The sequence below is a fragment of the Peromyscus maniculatus genome, chromosome 1 (genome assembly GCF_049852395.1).
Source record: "Peromyscus maniculatus bairdii isolate BWxNUB_F1_BW_parent chromosome 1, HU_Pman_BW_mat_3.1, whole genome shotgun sequence".
Taxonomy (NCBI): Eukaryota; Metazoa; Chordata; class Mammalia; order Rodentia; family Cricetidae; genus Peromyscus; species Peromyscus maniculatus.
This window is the reverse complement of record NC_134852.1, coordinates 136842436-136857028: the sequence shown is the minus strand read 5'-3', so window position 1 is coordinate 136857028 and position 14593 is coordinate 136842436. Positions and strand designations below refer to the sequence as shown.

Here is a 14593-nt window from a genome sequence, read left to right as displayed (position 1 = left end):
AGCCAAATTAAAAGGTTTACTACAGGGTAGGAAATGGCAAACTGATCAGGTAAGAGCAAGAAGAGAGTGCTCTTAGCCGCTGGGCCACCTCTCCATACTCTGAAACTGATTGCATATTTAAATATTTTGAATTAAGTGGAATATGTTAGTAAAATAAAGTTCATCACATCTACTTTCAGGAAAAAAAAAAAAAAGAGAGAACAAGTGTTTTTAACTGCTGAGCCACCTCTCCAGCCTCTAAACAGTATTTTCAGCACCACAGGATTATTTATTTTCATATGAAGAAGAATTATGTGCCAGAAAAGAAAAGCTGGGTGTAGGGGCAAATACCTTTAATCCCAGGACGTGGGAGGCAGAGGCAGGCAGATTTCTGTGAGTTCTCACACTGGTCTACAGACTGAGTTACAGGACAGCCAGAGCTACATAGTGGACCCTGTACAAAAAAAAAAAAGTATAAAGAGCCATGGTGGCATGCCTGTAATCCCAACATATTGGAGACAGGGGCAGGAGTAACTTGAATTCAAGGTTAGCTGGGGCTATTAAATAGTGAGACTCTCCAAATCTGATTATCCTCAAAATTGAAATGTCAAAAAGTACAAAAGGTCTAATTATGGGGCTGGAGAGATGCTCGGCAGTTAAGAGCACTTGCTGCTTTTACAGAGGACCTGGGTTCAATTCCCGTACCCACAAGATGGCTCACAACTGTAACACCAGTTCCAAGAAATCAGACATCCTCTACTGACCTCTGAGGGGCCCAGACATGCACATGATGCACATACATACATGAAGGTAAAATACTTATAAGTAAATCTTGAGAGAGATAAAAGTCTAGTAATGCTAGGCATGGTGGCATGTTCCTTTAATTCCAGCACTCTGGAGGAAGAGGAAGGCAGGTTTCTGTGTCCAGCCTGGTCTACAAAGCAAGTTCAGGGTCACTCACGAGAGTGTAGGGTGTGAAAATGGTTGATAAGACTCTGGTTCAAAAGAAAGAAATCTTGCATTATTTAGAATAATAGGATGCAGTGAATCAGGAGCTTGGATTAGAGATGACTGGGACAAATATAAGAACAATCAACCTCCAGGCTTTGCTAAAGCCCTAGGAGCTAGTGGGAAAGAGGCTACCTGCTGAGTGAGAAAACCAGAGAGAGGATAAGGCCCCACTGAGCTACCAGAGAGAAGGTTCAGGGTGGAGAGGTGAGCAGGGGGAAGACCCTGGGAAAGCATGGTTCTCTGCTGCTCAAAGTGAGAAGTTAAGACAGTAACTCAGGAACACCAGTAAATCACATTCCAGCTCTTCCTCTAAACTCAAGTTTTGTTGCAAACTCAGCATTTTCCATAGGAAAGGACATCATGAAAGAAACATTTTGTCTCCTGTAAGCTGCTACTTGACCAGCCTGTCACTATGGTTACACAGAAGCCATCACCAGCATGCCCATGGTCAATGTAGCAATTGAAAAGAACACAGGGCTGCCAGGTGGTGGCAGCAGGTGCCTTTAAACCCAGCATCTGGGAGTCAGAGGCAGGCAGATCTCTGTGAGCCTGAGGTCAGCATGGTCTACAAAGTTACAGGACAGCCAGGGCTACACAGAGAAACCCTGTCTTGAAAGGGGGAAAAAAAAAAAGAACACATGGGTCCTGCTGGACAGTGAACACAGCTTAGCCTACCCAAGGCCTGGGGTTTGAGTCCCAGATAAAATATAATGGCTAATTTTATGTGTCAAGCTGGCTGTCCTATAGTTACTAAAACATTATTTTTGGGAGTTTGTGAGGATGTTTCCAGAAATGCTTATCATCCAAACTGCAGTTCCCAGGCTTTTGGGTTTAGACTGGACCTACTTTGGCTTTCTTGGGCCTGCAGCTTGTAGATGGTAGCCCATCAGACTTCTCAGCTCCATTCCCCATGACCCAACCAACCCATGCTAACACTCTCATGTACCTCTGTGCTGCATCTACTGGTTCTCGTTCTCCAGAAAACCTAACAGGGAGAGAACAGCTGCTCCTTACTAAGCACTACCACATGCCAACTGCTTTTGTTCAGGTCATTTTCCTAATAACCCCACAAAGGACTGTTCATTTAGTACTTGTGGGAAACTGAATCTAGAGAAATAAATTACCAAGGCCCACAAGCTGTAAGTGGCAAAGATGGGGTTCAAATTCAGATTTTTGTGACTACAACCTGAGCTTGAATGTTCAAGCGACCCTTAGGATCATCCACATCCACTCATAATGGTAAATGTTCACCAAACTACCTTCTGTTTGGTTGGGACCTCCAGCTCCCTCCTGCACGATCCAGAAAGACCCATTCCTGTCTCTCCAAGCCCTGCCCATTCAGAATCTCTGAACAAAGGGAAGGCACCAAAAACCCAGTTCTGCATTTTTGGAGGCTACAGCAGCTCCTCCGCTGAAGTTGCCAGCCACCCAAGACCCTCCACCTAAAGCACTCAGTTTTGACCACACTGTGGCTGCAGTGTGGGGCAGGACAATTGTCCACAAGGAAAGTTTATTATTAAACAGAGATAGGAAGAAGAGAGGGAGAGGGGGGGAAGGGAGGAGAGCTCTACCTCTGGCAAGAGGGAAGAGAGAGAGAGAACAAGGGAGAGGAGTTTTTCTTAAAGGAGACTTTAATAAGATGTCAGGACACTGGCTTGTTTCCAAGGGTTGTCTCTCCTAGAGGAGGTTCAGAATACTATCACAAGGGTTTCCCTAATGTCCTATAGACCTCACTTTGGCAAGCAGGTCCAGACTCTGGGCCTTCCTTACCTTCATCCTGGTACTACCTGGATGAGTGAGATCCTGGACATGATCTACCAGGACCGCCAGCTAGAAAAGTGTCGCCGGGCCGGGCCCCCATCTATGCCCGAGTGCCCTTCCTTGAGTTCAGATGCCCAGGAGTTCCCTCAGGTATGAGCACTAGGGTGCTAGACACAAGTGGAGAGAGGTAGGACCTCTTAACAAAGTTCTCTGTTCAACTGTAGGTCTTGAATCTTTGGAAGAGACACCAGCCCCACGGCTCATTAAGACGCATCTGCCCCTGTCTTTGCTTCCTAGAGTCTGCTGGATCAGAAGATCAAGGTAAAAACAAAAAACAAGAAAGACCAGTTATGATGGTACCTTCCAGCATTTAGGAAGTAGAGGCAGAAGGATCACAATAAGTTCAAGACCAGTCTGAGATGTTTTTGACCCTGTTTCAAGAAGCCAGGGAAGCCAGGTAGTGGTGGCCCACGCCTTTAATCCCAGCACTCAGCAGGCACAGGCAGGTGGATCTCTATCAGTTCGAGGCCAGCCTGGTCTACAAAGTGAGTTCCAGGACAGGCTCCAAAGCTACACAGAGAAACCTTGTCTTAAACAAAGAACAAAGAACAAAAAACAAAACAAAACAAAAAAGACACAAAAAATAAAGGAAAGGAGGGAGGAAGGAAAAGAGGGGGAGAGGGGGACGAAAGGGGGGCTAGGGGAGAGGATGCAAGGACTCCTGGGGTCATTTTAGCTTTGGTTTGTTCTGCTGAGAATTGTGGGACTACGCAAGCCGTGGTTTTTTTTGTTGTTGTTGTTGTTTGTTTGGTTGGTTGGTTGGTTGTTTTTTGTTTTGTTTTGTTTTGTTTTGTTTTGTTTTGTTTTGTTTTTTCGAGACTGGGCTTCTCTGTGTAGCTTTGTGCCTTTCCCGGAACTCACATGGTAGCCCAGGCTGGCCTTGAACTCACAGAGATCTGCCTGCCTCTGCCTCCCAAGTGCTGTGATTAAAGGCCTGCGCCGCCGCCACCACCACCTGGCCCTGTTTCATCTTGGATGGAGGCTCTATGGCTGTCACTCTGGCAGGGCTCTGATAACAAGGAAAATGAATTCTTCAGTGTAAGCTAGAGATGCAGAGTCCAGGTGCTCACAGGACAGAGATGGAGGGGCGGATGGAACTCTGACCTACCACGTGGATGTGTTGACAATAAAGGAGCCAGATAAAATATAGTTCATGGAATAGTCAGGACTCTGGCATCAAAGGTGAAATCTTAGGTCAGTGGTGCCCATACCATGAAGTCTCAACAAGTCAACTTCTAGTCCTGTGTTCTCTTCTGCCTTCCCCAAAAGAAGTGCTGAGAGTCCCCAGTGCTAGAAAGTATGACACCTCACTGGGTCCTGTGAAGGGTAACAGGACAGCAGAAGGAACCAGAACTAGGGATAGTCTCCCCCTGCAGGTGATCTACATTGCTCGAAATCCAAAGGATGTGGCTATCTCCTATTATAATTTCTACAGCATGGCCAAGGGGCTGTTCCCTGATCCAGGCACCTGGGAGAGCTTCCTGGAGAACTTCATGGACGGGAAAGGTGAATCTGAGTCTGTAGTCAGGAGGGGGCTGGACCCAGGGGCAGAGCTGGAGCTAACAGGCCTGTGTCTGTGCCGTCTTGTCCCCAGTGTCCTATGGGTCGTGGTTCCAGCACGTGAAGGAGTGGTGGGAGCTGACACACACCCACCCTGTCCTCTATCTCTTCTATGAAGACATGAAGGAGGTGAGGCTGCCTGCTACCACCTCCTTCTGGGTCCCACAGGCAGGACCCTCAGGAACCTGGCCCTATCCTGGCCCTGAGCCCCATCCCTATCCCAGCCCCACCCCAGACAGCACCTCCCATCTTACCTCCTGACTCAGGACCCCAGCACAGCTCAGCAGAGAGCATGCTCAGTCCTTATCTTGGAGTACACATGGTGATATTTTATTTGTGCTGAAATGTGATTTCAAATGTGATTTGTATATTAATAAATAAAAGTGCCTGGGGGTCAGAGCTAATAGCAAGCCATAGCAGAAGTCTGGCAGTGGTAGCACATGCCCTTAATCCCAATCACATGACAGACAGATCTCTGTATATTCAAGGATACAGCCAGCATGGAGACACACACCTTTATCTCAATACCAACCATAGAGTCCTGGAGGTCTGTATAGACAGGCAGTGACGAGGAGGTCATGTGGTTGGGTTTACAACCAATGAGAAGGCAGAACAGAAAGTCAATAAAAAGACAGACACACAGGAAGTAGGTCTATTTCTCAGGGGAAGGACAGCAGCGGCAGTGAGTGATAAGAAGGCGGTTTTAGTCTCAGCTCTTAGCTACTGCTCTGACCTCTTGGGCTTTTAACTCTGCATTTGGCTCTGTGTTTCTTATTTAATAAGATGGCTACATCTACAGTAGGTGTCAGTCCTATGCTGGGTTAACTGTCAAATCATGGGAGAGGTGGCTGTATTATTTGTTGTCCAGTCTCTGCATAATGCAGGCCTTGTCTCAAATCCTGGCTATAGTAATGTGTGAGGCTTGATCATTCAGATATCCATCTCAAAATTGTCCTGAGCAGTATGTAGTCCAGAGCCAGTCCTTAGGCAGTGTTTGTCAGCTTAATGGCGTTATTATAGTCCGTGTGGAATCAAAGACATAGAATCTTATGATCTTTTTGGAGTCTTCAGAGATCTCATTAGGTCAGATTATCCCTTTTCTTGGTTTTTTTTGGGGGGGCTAGTTATCCCTTCTTTGGGTGCTTATTTGTCCTAATGTCTTTAAAAACTTTAATATGGTTGTTTTTATTTCTCTTGAAAAGATGAAAAAAAAGTCCTTCCCCAACCCTAACTCTGGAGAGTTTCTAAATCGAATCTTTATCAATTTTGATTTATGGTTTCTCCTGATTTTTTCTCTCTTCTATAGCTGTTCTATCATCCATAGCAGTGTGATTTATCATAAAAGGCATTAGGTTCTTTAATTGCTCTGGGAAGAAGTTTCTTCCATGATGGAAGGAAAGGACTGAACCAAATTTGACATGGGGGCATGTGAGAGGCCCCTCTGGGTGATTGCTGACAGCAAAGACAAGGGATTACCTTGTCTGTCCATTGCTGATCTCCATTCATTAGTCCAATGTCTCCCTTTACCACACCTCCTGCATAATCCAGAAGGGAGGGCTGTTCTGTTGGAATTATTCCTTGAAAAAACATTGTTTCTAACCCTTAGGTGTTGGCACATGCCTATAATCCCAGCACTCAGGAGGAAGAGGCAGGTGGATCTCTGTGAGTTCGAGGCCAGCCTGGTCCACAGAGCAAGTTCTGGGACAGCCAGGGTTACACAGAGAAACCCTGTCTGGAAAAGCAAACAACAACAAAAGATAAGGAAAAGCCAGGTTGGGATCAACTGGGGAAGGAAGGGAACTGGTTGTGGGGGAGACACAGTAGGGGATATGAGAGAGAACCATGTGAGAAAAATGTTTAAGGACATCACTGTGACAATGCAGGAGGAAACTTACGGCTGTATACCAGTCATAAATCAATAAGCTGGGCATGGGGGTCCATACCTGTAATCTTAGCACTTGGGATATCAGGGCAGGAGGATCCATGTTCAAAGTCATCCTCAACTGCAGAGCCATATGAGGCCAGTCTGGGCTAAATGAAACTGTGTCTTGAAATTCCCTTCTCAAGGGAAGATTGAAGCTCCTAAGACTCAGAACATTAGTGAAGCTTAACAGGGGCAGGAGGCTCAAACCCTAAACGGCACCAGGCCTCCATGAGGCTATCCACAGTACCTGCTGCTGGGCAAGGGACCAGCAGCTGGAGACACCTGTGCTGTCTTGTCACCTAGGCTCCTGTGAGTCCCCTTCCCCACAGCTCCCTAGTTCCCTAAGACAGAACGGGTGGACCTGTTCCTTTACTCTGGCCTTGGCACCCTTTTTGGGCTAAACAACTGTTTGGCAATATCTTCCCTGGAGAAGACACCCAAATGTTCCCATCCCCTGTGACTGAGCAGCCCTACCCAGGGGCAAGTGTGGTCACATCAAACCTAAGGATAAGGAGATCTGAACTCCACTGGGTTGGCTTCCATGGGCCAGCAAACAGCATTCTAGGTTTGGAGCAAGACTCAACACGGCTTCCCGGAAGGCACGGAGAGCCTGCCAGAAGTCTATGTCTTCTCTGAAATCGGGGTGCTTAGAAGGAGGAGAGGTGTGTCCAACTACTTGGGAACTGAAACCCTGATCACTATCTCCCTCCTAGAGGGCTGGCAGCGGGCCACCCTGCGGTCTGGGGGCTACATGGGTGGTGGCAGCCCAGACCAAGAGCAAATGGAGAAGGCTTGTGAGCAGCCTTAGCAGGGATTTAGGACAGGACTTTCTTTTCTGTTCTGTTCTTTTTTTCATTTTTTTTAAAGTTGTGACCTGAAAGACCTAGGTGGGGAGAGGATTCCATCCAAGTGTACTAACTCCAATGGCTGGAGGGGAGGCAGGAAAAGTCAAGTCCCTTAGTTTCCTCAGAGTTCCTCCACATAAAAGGGGCTGATACAGCTGGTCCCGATTTACAGCTTAATGGCTGTTCAGGTCTGGGCCACTCATTTCTGCCACTCTGGGGTCCACTGCTCTGGGGTCCGAGTTTTCTGCTCAAAGGCGTGGATGTGCGGGAGCTCTTCAGCTGGGCACTCATTCACCCGCCCTTTAACATTTCACAGATTCAGAGAAGATACTCCATCATTTATCCTATTTCTGTGAGTCCAAAATGCTGCACTTCATTCACTTTCTGTCCTAACTTGTATTCCAACCGAAAACTATCTCTTGAAGTCTCCAAAGTTATACACTTTACACATCTTCAGTGAGGTTCTTTTCTGGATTTGATAACAAGGAAAACAATAACTATAACTATCTAATCTTCAACTCCCTCAGAGACCTGAGAAGGAAATGATATTATCTAAGTAAGCAAGAAGTTCAAACAAGTTTTGACTTCCAAAAACTGTGAGTAATAACAGAAACAACTGGCTGCCTGGGACACTCACCCAAGATTTCTTTGCAACGTTGGGCATCCATCTTTGTCTACAGGCCTAACATATCTGACAGACTCATCTGTGAAGCAGGATTTTCTAAAGGGCTTCCCTACCTTGTCTTGGCAAGGTTTGGCATCCTCTCTTTTCTGTCCTATTTTGGACAGCATACTGTCAGCAGGTAAGGCAAGGGCACTTTCTTGCCAGTGACTAACTTTTGCCACAAAGAAAATGAACTCCATATAAAGTTTCTTTGATGCCCATCATCTTCCCTGAAGTGGATTGGTGCTGCTGAGAGCAGACAAGTCTCAAAGTCATATAAAAAAAAAAGAATCTAGGTTATTAAACCATCTTAAAAGCCATATTCTGTAGATCTCTGAAGTGTTTGAAGATGACCTGTTTATCTACAATATAACTCTTTTTGACCTTAAACACATACCTAACCTAACTACATGTTCGATTGTAATAGGTGACTAAATACTAACTTGCATTCTTTTATATCCTAATTAGTAATAACTTTTAAGGAATAGCAATTTGCATTACATTGTTAAATGAGCTGTAAAGGTACAGTACCTTGAATGACATTAGAAGTATACATACTGTATTTTTTAACAAAATTAATCTCAAATTTGTATCAATATACAAAATCTGTATACAATATACAAAAATCCAACCCAATGTAAAGTCTTTAAAACTAGTAGTTGCTTTCTAAAAGTAGATGCAATAATCTACCTTTTTGTCTTCTCATATCTATACCTTCATTTTCTTTCTTTTCATTTTTTTTCAGACAAGAATCCTGAATCTAACCTCCTCAGTTTAGCTTTTTTCCTGACCATTACCAATAACAACTTCCATCAACCACCAAAACAATGACAAATATCCATAACTCATCAAACAACCAACAACCACCCACCCCGCCTCTCGGCAATGTGTGGGTCCTGTTCTTCGATTTACTTCCTGCCATGTGAGGGCGAAGGCATCTTTGAGGGATCCTGAATAGAAAAATTTGGGGTTAATCGTCAAATCACAGGAGAGGTGGCTGTGTCATTGGTTGTCCAGTCTCTGCATAATGGGGAAGTGCAGGGCTTGTCTCAAGTCCTGGCTATAGCAGTCTGTGAGCGTTGATCATTTCAGCTAGATGTCTGAAAATTGTCCTGAGCAGTTTATAGTCCAGAGCCAATCTTTAAGCAGCGTTGGTCAGCTTGATGTCATTATCATAGTCCATGTGCAATCTTCGTCATTGGATCTCATGATCTTTTTGGAGACTTCAGAGATCTCATTAGGTCAGATTATCCCTTTTCTTGCTGATTTTTTTGAGGTAGTTTTCCCTTCTTCTTTGGATGCTTATTTGTCCTAATGTCTTTAAATTCTTTAATATGGTTGTTTTTATTTTTTCTGAAAAGATGAAAAAAAAATCCTTCCCCAACCCTAACTCTGGGGAGTTACTAAATCGAATCTTTAGTAATTTTGATTCATGGTTTCTCCTGATATTCTGTTCTCTCTTCTATAGCTGTTCTATTATCCATAACAGTATGGTTTTTCATAATAGGCGTTAGGTTCTTTAATTGCTCTGGGAAGGAGTTTCTTCCATGATGGCAGGAAAGGACTGAACCAAATTTGACATGGGGGCATTTGAGAGGCCCCTTGGAGCGTTTCCCAACAGCAAAGGATTACCTTGTCTGTCCATTACTGATCTCCATTCATTAGTCCAATGTCTGAGTTGCCACACCTTCGGCATAATCCAGAAGGGAGGGCTGTTCTGTTGGAATTATTCCTTGAAAAGTCATTGTTTCTAACCCTTAGGTGTTGGCACATGCTTATAGTCCAAACACTCAGGAGGAAGAGGCAGGTGGATCTCTGCGAGTTTGAGGCCAGCCTGATCTACAGAGCAAGTTCCAGGACAGCCAGGGTTACACAGAGAAACCCTGTCTGGAAAAGCAAACAACAACAAAAGATAAGGAAAATCCAGGTTGGGATCAACTGGGGAAGGAAGGGAACTGGTTGTGGGGGAGACCCAGTGGGGGAATACGAGAGAGAACCATGTGAGAAAAATGTTTGACGACATCACTGTGACAACGCAGGAGGAAACTTATGGCTGTATACCAGTCATAAATCAATGAAGCTGGGCATGGGGGTCCATACCTGTAATCTTAGCACTTGGGATACCAGGGCAGGAGGATCCCTCCACATTCAAAGCCATCTTCAACTACAGAGCAATGTTGAGGCCAGTCTGGGCTAAATGAAACTGTGTCATGAAATTCCCTCTCAAGGGAAGATTTAAGCTCATACGACTCAGAAGGTTCATGAAGCTTAACAGGGGCAGGAGGCTCAAACCCTAAATGGCACACAACCTTCATGAGGCTATCCACAGTATCTACTGCTTGTAGTGGCCTGGCCCCCCATTTTTCGGTAGCTGCTGCCTTGCTTGCCGACTTGACCTTGATGTCCTCCCTATGGGAACTCCCTCCCAGTTTCCACCCTCCTGAATGCTTAAGGGAAGTTCCTTGCTTGTGTATCCTGCATATTGTGCATTAACAGCTTAGATGCAAGATTGTAAACATCAGTAGCAAACATCAGCCCTCTAGGGTTCTCCCATTGTGCTGTAAGCCTGTATTTAAGGTTTCCTTCCTCTTTCTTTTCTTTTTTTTTTTTTTGGTTTTTTTTGAGACAGCGTTTCTCTGTGTAGCTTTGCGCCTTTCCTGGGACTCACTTGGTAGCCCAGGCTGGCCTCAAACTCACAGAGATCCGCCTGGCTCTGCCTCCCGAGTACTGGGATTAAAGGCGTGCGCCACCACCGCCCGGCTTCCTTCCTCTTTCAATAATTGGCATTTGGCATTCTGTTGAGGCAAATGACCTGCTGTTTTTTTTTGTCTGTTTTTCAATCCACATCCCCTTGCTCTGACGTGGTGAAATGGTGGTATTAGCGTGGGCATTATCGTTGCAGATGGAGGTTCCACCAAGATCCAAGAAAGAAGGGACAAGCTGATGGACACCTGGAGGTAAGGCTGGCCAGCAGTTTAAAGAATAGAAAAGAGAAGAGAAGGCTGAATTGATATGGGTGCAGCTAGTTCACAGTCGCTCCTTGAGGAACAATTAATTGGACTGCTGAGGCAGCAAGGCACAATCATTAAGGGCAAGACAGCTAAAGATTTCATTCAAATCCTCCAGAATGTTCTGGTCTCCGGAGGATTTAATATATCAGATTGGGAACAGGTTAAGATTGACTTACAAAAATATTCGCATAAAGAAGGGCCCGATTCCATATCCTTAGCTACTTTTTCTTTGTGGTGCTTGGTTAAAGATGCATTGCTTAGTGATGATATTAAAGGTCAAGAACAATTAACTGAAGCTAAAGCTGTGTTGGAGGAGTCTCAGATATAGGAGGCTCTCAGAACCCTTCAAATTTCTGATGTTTTTGATTTGGCAGAGTCATCTTCTGATTCTGTGGAGTCATCTTCAGAGGGTGATGATGTAGAAGTCAGATTAGAAAAAGATACTAGATGCTTAAGAGGGAAATCACAGAAGAATTCTTACAAGGATAGACCATCAGCCTGTAACGCTAACTTTTGCAACACAGAGGTCCTTCCTTCTGCACCCACGGAGGGGTTAACGGGGGTGGGGGGTGGGGGGTGGAGGGGGTGCTTACCCAATTATAGAGACTCAAAATGCTGAAGGTCAGATTCAAAGGGAACACAATCCCCTAGATTTTAAAAGCATCAAATAGCTTAAGGAAGCTGTAATGTCATATGGGCCCCATGCTCCTTTTACCAGAGCTATACTTGAATCTTTTTCTGCCTTAAACTGTACCTCTAGCGATTGGATGCAGTTGTGTCAGGATGCTCTCTCTGGGGGGAATTATTTAATTTGGAGGAGTTTCAAGAATATTGTCAAGCTACAGCTAATAGAAATGCCACTGTAGGTTTTCCAGCTCGTAATCTTGAGATGCTCATGGGTACAGGACAGTATGGCACTTTACAAGCACAGATTTTGTATGATCCTGTGCAGTTTATGCACAGAGCATGGAAAGGGCTGCCCAATAAAGTTGCTGGTGAACAACTATCTAAAGTCATTCAGGGGCCATCAGAACCATTTGCAGAATTTGTAGATTGCCTGCTTCAATTAGCAGGGAGAGTATTTGGGGATGTTGATCAAGCCATGCCAAGAGTAAAGCAATTGGCCTTTGAAAATGCCAATAAATACTATAATGAGGCCATTAGGCCTCATAAAAATAAGAGCTTAAGCCGGGTGGTGGTGGCTCACACCTTTAATCCCAGCACTCAAGAGGCAGAGGCAGGCAGATCTCTGTGAGTTCGAGGCCAGCCTGGTCTACAAAGTGAGTTCCAGGACAGGTTCCAAAGTTACACAGGGAAACCCTGTCTTGAAAAACCAAAAAAAAAAAAAAAAAAAAAAAAAAAAAAAAAAAAAAAAAAAAAAAAAAAAGAGCTTAAATGATTATCTTAAGCTATGTAGAGATATAGACGGGCATCACATTATGGGACAGGTAAAGGCTTCTGCCATTAGGGGGAAATATTCTGGAGGAGTCTGCCAAAAAAAAAAAAAAACTGTTTGGATGTGGCCAGCAAGGTCATGTTAAGAAAAATTGTCCTCAAGCCCAAGCAGTGGCAAAGACACTGGGTTTTTGCCCCCGATGTCAAAAGGGCCATCACTGGAGTAAGGAGTGCCGATCTAAGGTCGATGCTCAGGGAAATATGTTACCACCTTGGGGATACCAGCAGCGGGGTCCATTCTGGATCCCCCACATCCAGGTGTATGGAGCCCTGGATACACCTGTCCCAACCCCAGTTTCTCACTATCCCATCCAGTTCATTCCTCGAAGGAATCCCTTTCTGTCCAAGACCTTATCAGAGGCACCCCTGGAAGCGCAGGATTGGACCGCTGCGCCTCCACCAGAGCAGTATTAACACCTCAGATGGGCCCCCAGGCTCTCAGTACTGGAGTCATGGGCCCACTACCTGCAGGGTCTTTAGGTCTGATTCTGGGCAGAAGTAGTGCTCTGATGCAAGGTATTAGAGTAATTCCAGGAGTGATAGATGAAGACTCTAAAGGTGAAATTAGAATCATGGTTGAGGCTGGTAAGGGGGTGACAATTATTCCCCAGGGTGCTTGCATGGCACAATTGTTTTCAATGCCTCACTTCCAAACTAATAATCCTTTTCTTAAACCATATAGTAGTGAGGGTGGATGTGGGTCTACGAGCCCTCTAGCCTGCTGGGTTTCCACCTTAGAACAAAGACCCAAGCTAAATTTAAAAATTAATGATCATTATTTTCAGGGTCTTTTAGATACTGGTGCTGACACTTCAGTTATCTCTATAAAACACTGGCCCAAAGGTTGGCCCCTTAAAAATTCCACCTCTAACCTACAAGGTATCGGCACAGCTCAGATGCCATTACAGAGCAGGCTACTCTTAAATTGGAAGGATGAGGAAGATCATGCAGGAACTTTTCAACCCTTTGTGCTACCTGACATTCCAGTGAACTTGTGGGGACGGGATGTGTTAGATGGCATGGGAGCAGTGCTTACTACACAGCCTGTACAACAGATGCTGAAGAGTCAGGGCTACTGCCCGGGCAGAGGCTTAGGGAAAATGTTGCAAGGAGACCCGCTCCCTGTGTCAGACAAAAGCTGTGTTAGTAGATGTTCTGGGGATACTAGAGGATTAGGGTCTTTTCCATAGGGGTCACTGCACAGCAGCCTTCGATAACACAACTGATAAAAATCGCTTGGAAAAGTGATGACCCTATATGGGTGGAACAGTGGCCCCTTACTAAAGAAAAATTGGAGGCTGCGAATGCATTAGTTAAGGAACAGTTAGGTGCTGGACATATCATTCCTTCCACTTCACCTTGGAACACACCTATATTTGTTATTAAAAAGAAGTCAGGGAAATGGAGGCTATTACAGGATCTTAGAGCTGTAAATAAAACCATGCTTCTCATGGGAGCAACACAGCCTGGCTTGCCTGCCCCTGTGGCAATTCCTAAGCATTGGCATTTAATTGTGGTTGACTTGAGGGATTGTTTCTTCACCATTCCTTTGCATCCTGAGGACAGTCCTCACTTTGCCTTTAGCGTTCCATCAGAAAATCTCAAAGAACCTTATCAGAGATATCAGTGGGTGGTCTTGCCCCAAGGAATGGCCAATAGCCCTACTATATGTCAAATTTATGTGTCTTTGGCCATAGCTCCAGTTCAAAAAGCCTTTCCAAACGTTTATATCATTCACTATATGGATGATATTTTATTGGCTGCTAAAGATTAAAAAAAAAAACAAACCTTGGTTTTTTTTTTTTTGTTTTTCGAGACAGGGTTTCTCTGTATAGCTTTGCGCCTTTCCTGGAACTCACTTGGTAGCCCAGGCTGGCCTCGAACTCACAGAGATCCGCCTGCCTCTGCCTCCCGAGTGCTGGGATTAAAGGCGTGCGCCACCACCGCCCGGCCAAACCTTGGTTTTGATGCCTTTTCTAAATTACAAGAGATTCTTTGTCTGGCTAATTTACAAATAGCCCCAGAAAAGGTACAGGTATCATTTCCCTATCATTATTTAGGTCATGAATTGTTACGTACAGGCATACGTCCACAAAAGATTACTCTGCGTATGGATCAGTTACACACACTTAATGATTTCCAAACCTTTCTGGGAGATATTCAATGACTTTGGTCCACTTTAAAGATTCCAACAGGTCAACTTCACCCTTTGTATGATGTATTAAAAGGCGACCCTGACCCTTTATCTCCCCGTGAATTAACAGCTGAAGGGCATACAGCCCTACAATGTGTGCAAGAGGCCCTGGAGCAGGCTCATGTGCAA

At 45.0% G+C, this 14593-nt stretch overlaps 1 pseudogene across 1 annotated transcript; it reads left to right on the top strand.

Moving 5' to 3' along the window:
• Positions 1-2706: 2706 nt before the first annotated feature.
• On the top strand, positions 2707-4645 carry LOC121826375 (sulfotransferase 1A1-like; annotated as a pseudogene). The gene is made up of 4 exons (XR_013048323.1): positions 2707-2901; positions 2976-3072; positions 4188-4317; positions 4406-4645. The product of XR_013048323.1 is annotated as a sulfotransferase 1A1-like (transcript).
• The last annotated feature ends 9948 nt before the right edge of the window (positions 4646-14593 follow it).